General features: G+C 43.8%; 1 protein-coding gene and 1 long non-coding RNA gene across 2 annotated transcripts in view; one reads left to right on the forward strand and one right to left on the reverse strand.

Moving 5' to 3' along the window:
• Positions 1-12,834: 12,834 nt before the first annotated feature.
• Positions 12,835-15,934, forward strand: part of agtr1a (angiotensin II receptor, type 1a) — a 45,885-nt gene continuing 42,785 nt past the window's right edge. Inside the window, exon 1 of the mRNA XM_043702693.2 lies at positions 12,835-13,251. The gene's annotated coding sequence lies outside the window, so the exon portion shown is untranslated. The remainder of the gene's footprint in view (positions 13,252-15,934) is intronic.
• Positions 13,231-15,934, reverse strand: part of LOC148148242 (uncharacterized) — a 38,583-nt gene continuing 35,879 nt past the window's right edge. Inside the window, exon 4 of the long non-coding RNA XR_015759104.1 lies at positions 13,231-13,383. This is a non-coding gene — a long non-coding RNA (uncharacterized LOC148148242). The remainder of the gene's footprint in view (positions 13,384-15,934) is intronic.

Consider the following 15,934-nt stretch of genomic DNA (forward strand, 5'->3'; position numbering starts at 1 on the left):
GATGCGTCTGGACAGATGCATGAGGAGGTGGGGAACAGAGGGATACAGATGCTTAGGAATTGACCAACAGGGTTTAGACAATATATTTGGATCAGCTCAGGCTTGGAGGGCCGAAGGGCCTGTTCCTGGGCTGTAAATTTTCTTTGTTCTTTGTTCTTAGGAACACTCACTTGAGTTGACATGCCAACATTGTGGACCAGATCAAACCCTCCCAAAACATATTAAGAAAATAGACTAGACCCTAACTTTCTCTTATTTTTAAGTATAAGGTGTTGCGTTCCAGATGCAATTTGATTGGTCAGACTACTTGGTGTAAAGCAAAACGCACTTTGTTTTTACACAATAGTTAAAATACAGACAAAATAAAAATAAAAGAAAATAATTGGCTTAACTGTAACTCTATCAAAATGCTTAACAAATTCAAATATATATTTTAACTACTACTAATTAACTGTTGCAATCCCATAAACACACCCTTGGCAAAGACAAACTCAGTAAAATAGATTGTCTCACATGTAATTCTAGCAGCAGGAAGAGAACCCCAGCTTTTAGCTGTGACTGAGAGAGGAATAAAACCTTCCACATCCAGCTTCAAGACCCCAGCAAAGTGTTGAAAGCTAAAATTAAAAGTCCTGCTTCTGTGGGAACTTCACCCCATCCTTTAAGGCTGCTTCTATTGTTCCAACTTCTTACAACACCCCAAGGCCTCACAACCACTCTGTTGGTTTTCAGTAGATCGTTTTTCACCTCTGTCTCAATCTTTCTTCATTAAAAAAAGGACAAAATACACCATAACAAAATAAAACCATAGTATCATCACACCAAGCATCCACACAAGAGTGAGCCAGTCACTGAGTTAGGCTGGTCATGCAGCCAGAATTCCTGACCTTTGCCTTCTATAGTGAATATTCCAGAGAGAAGTTGAGTCTAGCCTGTGCATTCACAATGATCAAAGGAATCTCTACCCTGCCACTCTGAATGGTTCACTTAGTAGTTTGATATCAAACTTAAATGTTGGGAGAAACTGGCCCAGCATCTGACATGACCAAAGTAAAAAAAACAAAATGTACTGCCTTCTGTAAAGCAAGGGCTTCTCAGGAACAGACGTAATCACAAGGAGTGCGAATGTCCAGCCAGCAACTTATCCAAAGGTCAACTGACTGCAGTATCCTGCTCTGTATGCAGCAAAATATTTTGGACGTTAATCAGCATGTACCCACCAAAACCCCCCAGGTGATGAATCTAGTCATCTTCACTTTGAAAGATGACCAAGTGAAATGATCCTTTATATCTCATCTTTCTGTCTCCTTTAGTACATATTTTATTCACGTTTCCGGGAAGTACCTCAGAATGCCAGTATTATCTCAGAAATCTCAAAGCTAGTTTTCAAGGATATGCTGAGCTGGACTAAGAGGAGCTGATGTGAGAGACTTTGCAATGAACTATATATCAAAAGCACTAACGATTTTACAATGTCAAATGTAAAACGTCAAATGGTAAAGATGTTGACTTTTTGTGATGTTAAGTTGACAGACTGAGATGCACCTCTCCTGATTTTTCTCACTGTCAAAAATCAATGGAAATATAATCACTTTGATGGAAGTCAAAATGGAGAAGTATAAATTTACGGCTGACTCAGAGTTTCCTACTATTGCACAAAGTCAAAATCAACCATATTAAATATTAATTGTTCAGTCACTCGACATGCAGAATTCTATTCAGATCTGCTCTATTCTGTTTTTCTCAAATGGCTTCTCAATCTTTGAGGTACGTGGACTTTGAAGCTCTGCATCTTTATTTCTGCCTATTTATCTAATCGAGATCTTTGTCTGGATGATGTTTCACAATAGAAAATAAAATTAAAAAGCGTTTTGTATTTATTTCTGACCCATTGAAAAAGTGATGCTTTTACTAACTTTGTAAAAGTGATTACTGAATGACAGGAACATTACAGAAACTGACATTAAAATGATCAAATTCACTTCATTTGTTCACCAACAACGACAACTCTTATCTTTACTCCCAGGCCCTGACTCTCACAGCCAGGCGGAAAGTATATAATTTATTAAATGAAGTCCTCTTGAGGCTGGCTGTTCAAGAATAAATGGTACAGAACAAAGATTTAGATTAGATAAATATGTAGAAGTATAGATGCAGATGTTCAAAGCCCAAGGACCCAAAAGATTGAGAAGATATTTGAGAAAAAAAACAGTACAGAACAGATAGGAATAAAATTGGACATATAGAGAGACTATATAATTAATGTTCAAAACGGGAGATTTTGACTTTGTGTGACAGTGTAAAATGAGGAACGTTTGAGTCAGCCACATAATTTATATATCCCCAGTTTGACTTTCATCAATGTAACTTGAGAAATGTATGTCGATTTGTCAATTTAACATCACAAAAAGTCAACACGTGAGGTTTTACATTTTTAACATTTTACATTTTACAGGACTATGGCAGGAGAGTTGCACTAGTATGATTAATTAATAATAATATAGATAACATTATCAATAGCATAATTCTCTCTTGGTGAGCTGGCACAGATGTGATCGGCTGAATGGACACAATTCTGTGATTTTGAGCCATTTATCCCAGTCAGCATTTATGTGACACACATCAACTTTTAGCGCCAATGTTGAGAATGTCACAATGATTGAGATTAATTCAAAAAATGTCAGCATTATTTCACAAGAAGTGTAACAGAAACTCTCCTCAAGCTTTCTAATACAGCCCTGTCAAATTTATGCTGATGGATTGGCTGCAGTGCCAAAGAATACGCTGCAAAAATGTTCAAAAGAGCAGAGATTTTCAAATCAACCTTTTCAGTTGGGTTATAGACACGCTTCTGGAGCAGGTGAGACTTGAACACATGACTCTTTGTTCAGACACTGGGACACTGCTTCTGCAAGTCAAAATCCCCATTCAAGTAATATGATATTTTCCAATCTATCTGCTCAGAGACATTACACACCACTACAGCAGGTGGGAGTCGAATCTGGGCTCGCAGGTCAGAGGTAGAGACACTACCACTGCTCAAGAACCCCGCAATCAAGAGAATAAGGCAAATTAAGAAATAATGAACAAGCGATGACAGACTTGACTTCCAAAATCATGCAGTTGAAAAGAAAATGAAGTAACTGGTGTTTGGACCATGGAGCAATCTGGGAATGATGTCAGGGAAGCTACTCCTCACAGGGCATACGTTGCACAGTCTGGGTAGAGTTAGTTAGCGCATGATTGGATACAGAGATAGTTAGAGCATGCATGAGAGTGGTAGAGAAATATGTGCAAAGAAGCATTTGTTGCAGAATGCTTAGTATTAAACATTATAGCTGTTGGAATATGTCTATCTGTAATTTAAAAGGAAGATTAGAGCTTGGTATATCTCCGATTGCTGTGTAGCATAGCATTTAATACTCAGATGCAGTAAATGGCAACATTAAGAAGCAAAGCCTAAGATTGCCTCTTAGCCTTGCCTCTCCTTAGGCAGGTGTATGGAGTTGGGCCACAGACCCGCCATGATCTAATTGAATAATGGACAGGCTTGAAGGCTGTTCCAATGTTCTTATGTCCTACGTTTCTTGATCAGCCAGCCTGGAACCCAAACTAACAGAAACGTAAAAAACAGGAGCAGGAGTAGGTCAGGGAGCACTTTGAGGCTGCTGCACCATTCAATGCGATCATGGCTGATCATCCAACTCAGTCTCCTGTTCCCTTTAGCTCTGAGAAATGCATCTAACACCTTCTTGAAAACGTTCAATGTTTTGGCCTCAAACGCTTCCGGTGGCAGAGAATTCCACAGGCTCACCATTCTCTGGGTGAAGAAACTAGCTTGGTTAAACCAGCTGATTCATTTGTTTAGGTGAATTAGTTAGTTAAGGTAGTGGTCAGTCCTCGAAATATATTCACATAAGGCTATAGATTTTTATTTAATAGCAGAACATAAGTTTATTACACAGAGAAAGAAATGTAATAAAAAACAAGCTATGTAAATATAAACTACAATATCTAAACTACACAGCAGAGCAAGTTTTTACCCTGTTCTCTGACATTATCTATTACATTGACTCAACTCCAGGGAAATTGCATCATTACCTCAGCCCTCGTGTTTCTATTCAGCTGATTTGTGGGCGGCACGGTGGCACAGTGGTTAGCACTGCTGCCTCACAGCGCCAGAGACCCGGGTTCAATTCCCGCCTCAGGCGACTGACTGTGTGGAGTTTGCACGTTCTCCCCGTGTCTGCGTGGGTTTCCTCCGGGTGCTCCGGTTTCCTCCCACAGTCCAAAGATGTGCAGGGTCAGGTGAATTGGCCATACTAAATTGCCCGTAGTGTTAGATAAGGGGTAAATGTAGGGGTATGGGTGGGTTTCGCTTCGGCAGGTCGGTGTGGACTTGTTGGGCCGAAGGGCCTGTTTCCACACTGTAATCTAATCTAATTACCTTTTGCTCAGTTATAAGATATGGACGTCAGCATTTATTGTCCATTCCTTGAGAAAGTGGTGGTGAACTGCCTTTTCAAACCGTTGCAGTGCACAGTGAGTGTGGAAACAATTCGATGATTATTTTTCATGCCTGCGGACATGATCTTTTTCACAAATTTGAGGGCCTAAACTTTCTCAATTCCAATGACCTTCAGACTTCAAACCAAATATAGACCGAGAGAAATTCAGCATCAATGGAGAGACACAGAGTTAACATTTTGAATCTGAACTGGATTTCTAATCAAACTTTCCCGGTAGGGAAATTGCACAAACTAAACACTTCTCCTGAGGTTATATGTTCCTTAAAGTGCCCAGAGCTTCTCGTCGGAGAGATACTGCCCTAACCTCCAAACGCAACCTTGGTGCCTTAGTGTCACAGAGTCATACAGCATGGAAACCGACCCTTCAGCCCAACCTGTCCGTGCCAAACATCATCTCAAACTAGTCCTGCCTACTTGCTCCTGGTCCATGTCCCTCCACAAACCCTTCCTATTCATGTACTTATCCAAATGTCTTTTAAACATTATAATTGTACCCACGTCCACCACTTCCTCAGGAAGTTCATTCCACACACAAACCGCCCTCTGTGTAAAATATTTACCCCCATGTCTTTTTTAAAATCTCTCTCCTCTCACCGTAAAAACATGTCTTGAAATCCCCCACCCTAGGGAAAAGACAACTGCCATTAACCTTATCCATACTCCTCATTATTTTATAAACCTCTGTTAAGTCACCTCTCAACCTCCTACACTCCAGTGAAAAAAGTCCCAGCCTTTCTTCATAACTCAAAACTTCCATACCCAGCAGCCTCCACTGGATGGAAAATGTGCTCAATCCTAGATTCTTCTGAACTGTAAACAAAGCTAATGGCCTGACAGGTTTACCCCACCTCTTGTAAACCCAACAGTAAAAACATTTTTTTCCCCATTCATACCACAAAGTCTGCAGTCACCAGCTCTCTGATGAATGTTGGATTGAGCTACTGTTCTGTACTGACTCCCTGGCATTATTTTGTTTTTAAAGGAACCTTTCAATAAGTATTCTGCCTTAACTTTGAAATGTAAAGGCCAAAAGTGACGTTATTGTATAATTTACACACCCTTCATCCCAACAAAAATAAAGGATGCGCAAGAGACCAGAATTTTCCAGGGAAGGATTCTAATGTATTCCTGGTACTTCAAGCAAGCTGTTACCACAGATACAGTTTTATGCATGCACATAAAGCATTTCCCAGATAAAAGCCCAAATCTTTGTAGTGATTGAATGATAGAGTGAATGAGATCAGTAGGACAATGTATCCCATTCATATCCTGTGAAGGTGAGGTCAGTAAATTTATGAGTTGCAAAAGGCAACATTTTTATGACCTAGATAGCACCCAGGATGTGCCAGGTTCTCCAGTGTGAAGACTGTTTTGACATTTCAATGTGGACAAAATGAACAGCTTATTGAAGGATTAGCAGAGGTGTAATTATTGAATCCTGTTTTATGACTGGTTATGTGAAAAGGTTGAGTGTAGGGACAAGCAAGATTGCATGACCTGGATAATTAGGTTATTTGTTCTGGACCTTTTGGCTTGTTGCTTAAGTGGTTTGTCATGGTTGTAAATGGATGGAAGTGATAACAGTTGTCTGTTTACAATTTGTGAGCATCATTATCATAGGCAGGGCGCCTGTCTCAGAAACTGTAATTATATTGTGAATTAATAAATCATTTTGACAAGAGAATGGAAAGGGAATTGCCATTATCCCAGCGCAAACTAGTGTTTATTGAAAGGGAGGTACCAGCACATTGCAGTACAGTCAAGGGAGATTCGGCTAAATAATCTCCCTCTCTTGATTAGTGCATTAAAACCGGCTGCAGAAGCTCAGTTTTCTTTCTCCTGCGCTGACTACATGCTCAGAAACAATGAGCTGGCTCTTGAAGTGGGCATGGAGAGCTGATTCTTGGCCCTATATCGGGGTCCGGAGTCATGTGCGCTCCCACCTCTCCACCTGCCAAAGCCCCAATATGCTGACCAGGGTAACCTCCTGGTACTATCCCCTGCAACTGTAAAAGATGCAAAACCTGCCGGTACACGACCACTCCTCATCTCCATCCAGGGACCCAAACAGTCCTTCCGGGTGAGACAGAGGTTCACCTGCCTCTCTTCCAACTTTCTAGGAGAAAGTGAGGACTGCAGATGCTGGAGATCAGAGCTGAAAATGTGTTGCTGGGAAAAGCGCAGCAGACCTTCTTCAGGAAGGGCTCATGCCCGAAACGTCGATTCTCCTGCTCCTTGGATGCTGCCTGACCTGCTGCGCTTTTCCAGCAACACATTTTCAGCTCTCTTCCAACTTTGGTCACTGCATCAGGTGCTCCCAATGTGGTCTCTATGTCGAGGAGACCAAACATAAAGTTAGGGAGTGGCTCACCGAGCATCTCAACCAGGCCCACAGGAGGCAACTGGACCGCCCTGTCACCACCCATTTAAATTTCCCTTCCCACTCCTGCTCCGACATGACCATCCTTGGCCTCCTCCACTGTCGCAATGAACCAAACCGCAAATTGGAGGAACGGCACCTCACCTTCCACCTGGGCCGTCTACAGCCCGGAGGACACAACACTGAGGTCTCCAATTTCCAATAACCTCCCTTCCCATCCCCCAACTCCCTTTACTGGCCCCTACTCCTCCCTACCATTCCTCTCACCGACCCTTCCTTGCAGCCACCAACCAGATTCATTCCTCCCATCGACCAGCCAGCTGGTACCCTCTACCTGTTTTCACATATTCCCTACCTCACCACTCTGCCCCCTCCCCACCCAAAACCCTCCCCCCACCCAGCTCCCATTGCACCCAGTCCTGAGGAAGGGTTACACCCAGAATGCTGACTTCCCCACCTCCTGATGCAGCCTGGCTTGCTGTGTTCTTCCAGCCTCCTGCTTGTCTACCTTGGATTCCAGCATCTACTGTTTTTCTCATAACTGACCACGTCTTTGTTCAATGGCGGATGGGCTCACAAAGCAGCTGATCCAATCAGAGGGCTTACTGGCCTTTGACGCCAGAGCAACATGTGGATAGAGAATGGCAGAGCAGGTTGTGAGTGAGAGATCCGCTTCTGATGGTGGATCCCAGCCAAAAGGAGACAGCATCAGCTAGATTTGTCTCTATATGACAGCGGCTCATGCCGTATGTGGCATCCTACTGCCAATCCTAGCTAGATCACCAGATCCAACACTGTTTCTGGCTACTCCCACTCCCTGTGTTCAAATTAAGACCACAGAACATAGAACATAGAGCAATGCAGCGCAGAACAGTCCCTTCGGCCCTCAGTGTTGCGCCAACCTGTGAACTATTCTCAGCTCGTCCCCCTACACTATCCCAAAATCATCCATGGACTTATCTAAGGATTGTTCAAATCTCCCTAATGTGGCTGAGTTGACTACATTAGCAGGTAGGCATTCCATGCCCATACAACTCTCTGCGTAAAGAACCTGCCTCTGACAGTGTCTTAAATATGTCACCCCTCAATTTGTAGTTATGCCCCCTCACACACGCTGACGTCAGGAAAAAGGCTTTCACTGTCTAGTCTATCTAATCCTCTGAACATCTTGTATGTCTCTATCAAATCCCCTCTTCGTCTTCTTCTTGCCAATGAGAACAGGTTCAAGTCTCTCAGCCTTTCCTCATAAGACCTTCCCTCCAGACCAGGCAGCATCCTGGTAAATCTCCTCTGCACCTTTTCCAATGCTTCCACATCCTTCCCGAAATATGAATGGTTTCAAAGTGATCGAATGAGATAAAAGACACTCACCGCTTATGGGGACCCAAGAAAGAAAGTAGGATGGAGTGCTGCAAAGAATCAGCGTCATCAACTCAATGGGCTGAATGGCTTCCGCAATGGCCCTCATGGTCACAGAGAAGAGAACTGGGTGACTATTGTCCGAATCAAGATGAAAGGAAAGTAGCTTTAAAAGAATAGCGAGGTTGGATGAAGTGAAAGGGAAAGAAAGAGAGTAAGGGAAAGTATGAAGAAATGAGGATGGAATCTCACAGGGGCTGGAATAATATGAACTCTGGTGAGATTTCCGGAAGAATCTGGAGAGGCCAATCTCAGAGTCAGGAACAAATGGCTGCATCTTTTACACTATTGCCGAATGGGGAGGTGATTTTCTCACCTGTCAGCTGCGAGTTTACAGTTAAGGGAGGGTTTAGATTAGATTTCCTCCAGATTAGATTCGCTACAGTGTGGCAACAGGCCCTTCGGCCCAACCAGTCCACACCGACCCTCCGAAGAGTAACCCACCCCGACCCATTCCCCTCTGACTAATGTACCTAACACTATGGGCAATTTAGCACGGCCAATTCACCTAACCTGCACGTATTTGGATTGTTTAGCTTGTTAAGCAGTACATTAAGAGCAAAACTTCCCTCACCAATATTCAGCTTCCCAGCTTATCAAATTCACAGAACATCGAGGTTTCTCGGAAGTACGAGTGGGTACCTGGGGATTTTAGTTCACTGCTGGATGTGAGGGGTCTCCATGGCGCTCAGCACCAAACAGCCCCTCAGGGCACAAATCCAGGGGCACCAGCTGAACACACCCAATCACATGTATACAAAACAAGCGAGGAGGTGACTGGACCTCCCTGTCACCACCCATTTAAATTTCCCTTCCCACCCCTGCTCCGACATGATCATCCTTGGCCTCCTCCACTGTCACAATGAACCAAACCGCAAACTGGAGGAACAGCACCTCACCTTCCGCCTGGGCCGCCAACAGCCCGGAGGACTCAACACTGAGGACTCCAATTTCCAATAGCCCTGTGTGTTTTGGGCTCAGCGTGTGAGAATGGGTGAGGGCAGATCTTGCATGTGATCACAAGAGTGTCGGAGCATGGTGGGAGGTGAGGGCAGTGGCAGTGAGTGTGAGGTGGCAGAGCAAAGAGAGTGGCAGGTACACTGGCTGAGTGGAGATGGTCATCGACCTTCCTGGGACACGGCCGGCCACCCCTCCACACCGCAGATACTATCATCACTGAGACGGTGACCTCACACACAAGTACCAGGGCCTAGTGTCATGGCCTCTTCTGCTGGCCCTCTGGGAAAGGGATTGCCCTCCTCTGCATCATCCCTTACACCAGGTCCTTCAGATTCCTGTTGGTATCTGAGGGACTGTGAATGAGTCATCGAACTGTACAGCACGGAAACAGACCCTTCGGTCCAACTCATCTATGCCGACCAGATATCCTAAATTAATCTAGTCCCATTTGCCAGTATTTGGCCGATATCCCTCCAAACCCTTCCAATTCATGTAGTGTTTGTCTGTTTCTCTACGTGCTATTGTACAAAACCGACTGCTTCACTGGCCATATATGTAGATTTTTTTTAAATGCATAAATATACTTTTGAAATAAAGAAAAGGTACATTCATTCTTTGTGGTGCTGCCAAGTCCTGGATAGAATGATTTTCATGTTAATTGTCCTTGGCACCTTTATCTAATCCCTTCTGAGGCCCATTTGTGAAGAATTCCTCTTTTCTGGCATTCGCCTGTCTGAGCAGTGGCTCCATCATTGAAGTGGGAAGCCCTTTCCTTAGTCATAGAGTCATAGAGATGTACAGCACGGAAACAGACCCTTTGGTCCAACCCGTCCATGCCGACCAGATATCCCAACCCAATCTAGGACCACCTGCCAGCACCTGGCCCATATCCCTCCAAACCCTTCCTATTCATATACTCATCCAGATGCCTTCCAAATGTTGTAATTGTACCAGCCTCCACCACTTCCTCTGGCAGCTCACTCCATACACGCACCGCCCTCTGCATGGAACCTTTTAAATCTTTCCCTTAGGAACCTTTTAAATCTTTCCCCTCTCACATTAAATCTATGCTGGTACTGTACTTTGTGCAATCATCCTGAAGAAGATTCCTGAAGAAGGGCTCATGCCCGAAACGTCGATTCTCCTGCTCCTTGGATGCTGCCTGACCTGCTGCGCTTTTCCAGCAACACATTTTCAGCTTTGTGCAATCATCGACAAACATCCCCACCTTATGATGGAGGGAAGGTCTTTGATGAAGCAGCTGAAGGTGGTTGGGCCTTGGACATTACTCTGAGGAACTCCTGCAGAGGTGTTCTGGAATGACTGTCCTCCAACAACCACAACCATCTTCCTTGGTATGACTCCAACCAGCGCAGAGTTTGCCCCTGATATCCATTGATTCCACTTTTGCGACAGTAATAATGCAGATGCACACCGATAATGAAAAGTATCACAAATGATAAAGTTCCAGTAATGTTTTCTGCATCAGTTGGCTGAATTTCTCAGGAGATTGACCAGAGCAAACAGCACAGATGTCTTTTGGCAGCTGGAAGATTTATTTTTTAAAATAGCATCTGCAACTTGATTCCTTCTAGCAAGACACCTCTGAGCAGTGGCCAGAAGCTAAGCAAATGAGTGGACTGGGACAGTGGGGTGGAAATGAAAAGTGGGATGAGGGAGTAGGTGGTGGTGAAAATTTTGTCAAGATGGAAGAGATGTTTGGCAACTTTCAATCTACAGAGAGGAGGGACAATTCCAAAAACTGGAGGTTCCCTGAAGTCAGGCATATTTACAGAATCCCAAGAGCAAAAAGAGGCTGTTCAGCCCTTTGAGTGAGCACCAACCCTTTAAAAAAACATCCCACCCAGACCAAGTCCCTATCCCCTGGAGCTCTGCATTTACTATTACTAACCCATACATCTCTACAGGGAAATTCAACACAGCCAGTCCACCTAACCTGTACATCTTTAGACTGTGGGAGGAAACCCCATGTAGACACTGGGAGAATGTTCAAACTCCACACACAGACAGGCGCCTGAGAGTGGAATTGAATCCAGTTCACTGGCACTGTGAGGCAGCCTGTGCTAACCACTGAGCCACCGTGCCACACAAGAAAGGGGCACATTTTTAACTGATTTCCAGCATCTGCCAGTTCTCTCCATTTCTCATTTTAATCTTGCCACCCATGTGGATGATTGGAATAGAACTTTTATTTCTGTCGATTTTATTAGTGAAAGCAAATGAATGGAGCAGGGAAATCTCTGCTGTTGTGGTTCTGTTCGCTGAGCTGGAAGTTTTTGTTGCAAACGTTTCGTCCCCTGTCTAGGTGACATCCTCAGTGCTTGGGAGCCTCCTGTGAAGCGCTTCTGTGGTGTTTCCTCCGGCATTTATAGTGGCCTGTCCCTGCCGCTTCCGGTTGTCAGTTTCAGCTGTCCGCTGTAGTGGTTGGTATATTGGGTCCAGTTCGATGTGTTTGTTGATGGAGTTTGTGGATGAGTGCCAAGCTTCTAGGAATTCCCTGGCTGTTCTTTGTTTCGCTTGCCCTATAATGGTAGTGTTGTCCCAGTCAAATTCACATTGCTTGTCGTCTGCGTGTGTGGCTACTAGGGATAGCTGGTCGTGTCGTTTCGTGGCTAGTTGATGTTCGTGGATGCGGATCATTAGCTGTCTTCCTGTTTGTCCTATGTAGTGTTTTGTGCAGTCCTTGCATGGGATTTTGTACACTACATTAGTTTTGCTCATGCTGGGTATCGGGTCCTTCGTTTTGGTGAGTTGTTGTCTGAGGGTGGCTGTTGGTTTGTGTGCTGTTATAAGTCCTAGTGGTCGCAGTAGTCTGGCTGTCATTTCAGAGATGTTCTTGATGTATGGTAGTGTGGCTAATCCTTTGGGTTGTGGCATGTCCTCGTTCTGTTGTCTTTCTCTTAGGCATCTGTTGATGAAATTGCGGGGAAATCTCTTTTTGATTCTTGCCCCTTTTTGTTCACCTGACAAAGGGGCAGAGCTCTGAAAGTTTGTGACTTTAAATAAACCTGATGAACTATAACCTGGTGTCATGTGACTTCTGACTTTGTCCACCCCAGTCCAACACTGGCACCTCCACATCACGGCCTTTTTGTTTGATAATGATCTGAGAGGCACATGCTTTCCTCACGACCTCCACGCCACTCCCCCCCCCCCCCACCCCCCTCCACCCCCACCCCATGAAACCCTTGTATTGTTTGGAGCAGCTCCAGCAGGCTATCCCTTGTCTGCTAGCATGTGGCAATATGAAATGTATCAGCACCAAGGCAACTCAGCACTGACAACACCTCAAGGACAATTAGAGGTAGGCAACAAATGCTGAAATTGCCAGCAACACTCAAAATAAATATACAGAAACAAAAGGTGAAGTCAAAAACTAAACGGTAAATAAAAAGACATTGCAAGAGCATCATATAGATGACAGTATTTATATATGATAACATGCACAAAACTATTAAGTGATATAAATGTCGTAGTTGGGTGAATTGGTGACTGCAGGGTTAAAGCAGGACAGTTCTAGAATGCCTGAAACCCCACTTTATTATCATTTCCGTTACTCTCAGAATTTAATTAATGACGCAAAGGATGATTACAATGAAGCTAGCAATAAGATTCATAGTACAGCTCACTGGAGACCAGTGCTGCACAGTCACTGAAGAGCAGCAGCCTATAATCAACAGCTCTCAGGAAATAGGACTGTAAATGGCTCAGTGTTTCTGAGTGACAAAGTCAATCAACTCTTGCAGAACGGAAAAGAGGAGGCTCATCACCATCTGCGCTTGGTACTGGCCCCAGCTCCCCGTGGGTGTCAGGCTGAGTATATAAAAGAATATCTGCTGTCACTTCTTCTGTGATTCAGTTGCGGCATGTGTTCATCCTGCTCAGTGGACATCTGTAGATCGCAAACCGACTGAGACCGAAAGCTCACAGGTCAATCTCCAGGTAAAAAAAAAATCTTTTTCCTCTCTTCAAATCTCTGACCTTGTCTCCTTCTTGCCCACTGCACTTATAGAATGGTAGCCAGATTGTCTCCAGCATTTTCAGCACTTGCCTTGACCAGGGAAATATTTATTCCTGCAATAAATTTGATTTTGTTACAAAGGTGTGCTCTCGCCATTATAATCCCATAGCGATACAGTGCTCTTTTCTTATTATCATTGGGAGCTTTTTATTTAATGTGTTTCCCTTCCATGGTAAGTTTTATAGACTGGCACAAAATAAAGGAATTAACCTCATTGTTGTCTGAGCACATTTCGGTTTGACTACAGGTGTCTCCTCGGTGACGGGTTCAATCATTCTCGAGATGAAAAAGAAATTTTTCGCCTAAGTTTACAACCAAATGTTTGTGTAAAGGGCTGTGCCTATTTCTTACTGGTCTTACTGTGAGCATAAACTGGGTCTTCAGTTAGGTGGGAAAGGTGAGACTTCATACAATCCCTACAGTGTAGAAGCAGGCCATTCGGTCCATCGAGTCCATACCAAACCTCTGAAGTGCATCCCACCCACCCCTGACCCTATCCCTGTAACCCTGTATATTTCCCCTAGCTAACCCACCTAGCCTGCACATCCCTGAACACTACGGAGCAATTTAGCACGGGCAATCTACCTAATCACTGTTACCTCCATCCACAAGCAGGCACTATCACCTAGAATATAGAACATAACGGCGCAGTATAGGCCTTTCGGCCCTCGTTGCACCGACCTGTGGAACCAATCTGAAGCCCATCTAACCTACACTATTCCATTATCACCCATATGCCTATCCAATGACCTTAAATATCCTTAAAATCAGTGAGTCTACTACTGTTGCGTCCCTACTACTCTCTGAGTAAAGAAATTGCCTCTGATATATGTCCTATATCTATCACCCCCAATTTAAAGCTATGTCCCCTCATGCTAGCCTTCACCATCCAAGGAAAAAGATTCTCACTGTCCACCCTATCTAACCCTCTGATTATCTTACACGTCTCAATTAATTCACCTCTCCACCTTCTTCTCTCTAATGAAAACAGCCTCAAGTCTCTCAGCCTTTCCTCGTAAGACCTCCCCTCCATATCAGGCAACATCCTAATAAATCTCCTCTGAACCCTTTCCAAAGCTTCCATATCCTTGCCATAATGCGGTGACAGGAACATGGGCCAGAGGATAATGTCTAAGCCACAAGGATCAATAAACATCATAAAAGTGAGAACTCAGACTTCTATTTTAAATGGTTGTGGAAAACGTTAACTGTAAGGAGCTGATAATTCCACTTACTCAGTTTTTTCCCCCAGTCTAATGGTGTTGGTTGATTATTAGTACAACATGCCACTTTTATGCCCTTCAGGCAAACTTTATACCAAAAAATGTGAAGAGAAACCAAACCTCAAATCTTTAAAGGGTTGGTACCCTTGACGGGAACTGCATACTATAATTGTGTTTTGTTTGTAAATAGAAATAATTTTGTAATGCGTCACTTGTGCATGAGAAATGTGAAGCCCAGCAAGAAAATATTTGCCAAACATATCTAATAAACATAGTTGTTCTTTTAAACTATGTTAGTAGCCAGTAAGTCTGGCTGGGGTACTGCTTTTGTTGAACAACATTATAATCTCACAATATTATCCATGATCATAAATTAACTAACATCTTAAAGGCACTTGATACATTATGGAGTAAACTTGCATTCATATAGCGCCGTTCACAATCTCCTGCTATCGTAAAACCCTGTGTATTTCTCAACATGGTCAATGCTGTAACCTAGGAAACACAGGAGACAAGCTCCTACTCTGCTCACAAAACAAAGCTTTTTACTTCGGGCACATGTGATCACAATAAATCAAATCAAATCAAATCAAATAAACAAATACAGAAACAAGAAGCAGCTCACAGTGTGGTGTATTGTACATTGGAGAGACAAAATGCAAACTGGGCAACCTCTTTGCAGAGCACCTATTTCTGTACGGAAAAAATGGCCCTGAGCTTCCAGTTGCCTGCAGAACAGGCCCTTCGGCCCTCGATGTTGCACCAACCTGTGAACTATTCTCAGCTCGTCCCCCTACACTATCCCAAAATCATCCACGTGCTTATCTAAGGTCAGCACAGGCTGGAAGAACAGCATCTCATTTTCCACTTGGGAACCCTGCAGCCTTTAGAATTCAATATCGAGTTCAATGATTTCAGAACCTGAGCATCTTCTTCAATGTCCTTTACCCACCCCTACACCCCAGGCCCTTTCATAAAATAGACCCCTTGAAGCACAGTCAATCCATTTTCACCAACTCATTGTCCGCACTATCAGCTTTACTTCTTCCCTGACACACTATCAGTTATCCCTTTATCTCTCTAATTTTGTCTCTCTTTCTCACTCCTTCCACCCCCATCCTCCGATTCCCCTGTCACCAGCATTTCCCAAGTTATTCTTAGTTCTGAAGAAGGTTCATTTGACTTGAAATATTAAATCTGTTTTCTCTGCATGGGGTTGCTGAGTTTCTTCAGCAATTTATGTTTTTGTTTCCGCATCCACAGATTTTTGTTTTAGAGTCATAGAGTCATAGAGATGTACAGCACAGAAACAGACCCTTCGGTCCAACCATGCCGACCAGATATCCCAACCCAATCTAGTCCCATTTGCCAGCACCCGGCA

Source organism: Chiloscyllium plagiosum, unplaced genomic scaffold (genome assembly GCF_037043375.1).
Source record: "Chiloscyllium plagiosum isolate Xiang-an unplaced genomic scaffold, Cpla_swu_hap1 HiC_scaffold_13, whole genome shotgun sequence".
Taxonomy (NCBI): Eukaryota; Metazoa; Chordata; class Chondrichthyes; order Orectolobiformes; family Hemiscylliidae; genus Chiloscyllium; species Chiloscyllium plagiosum.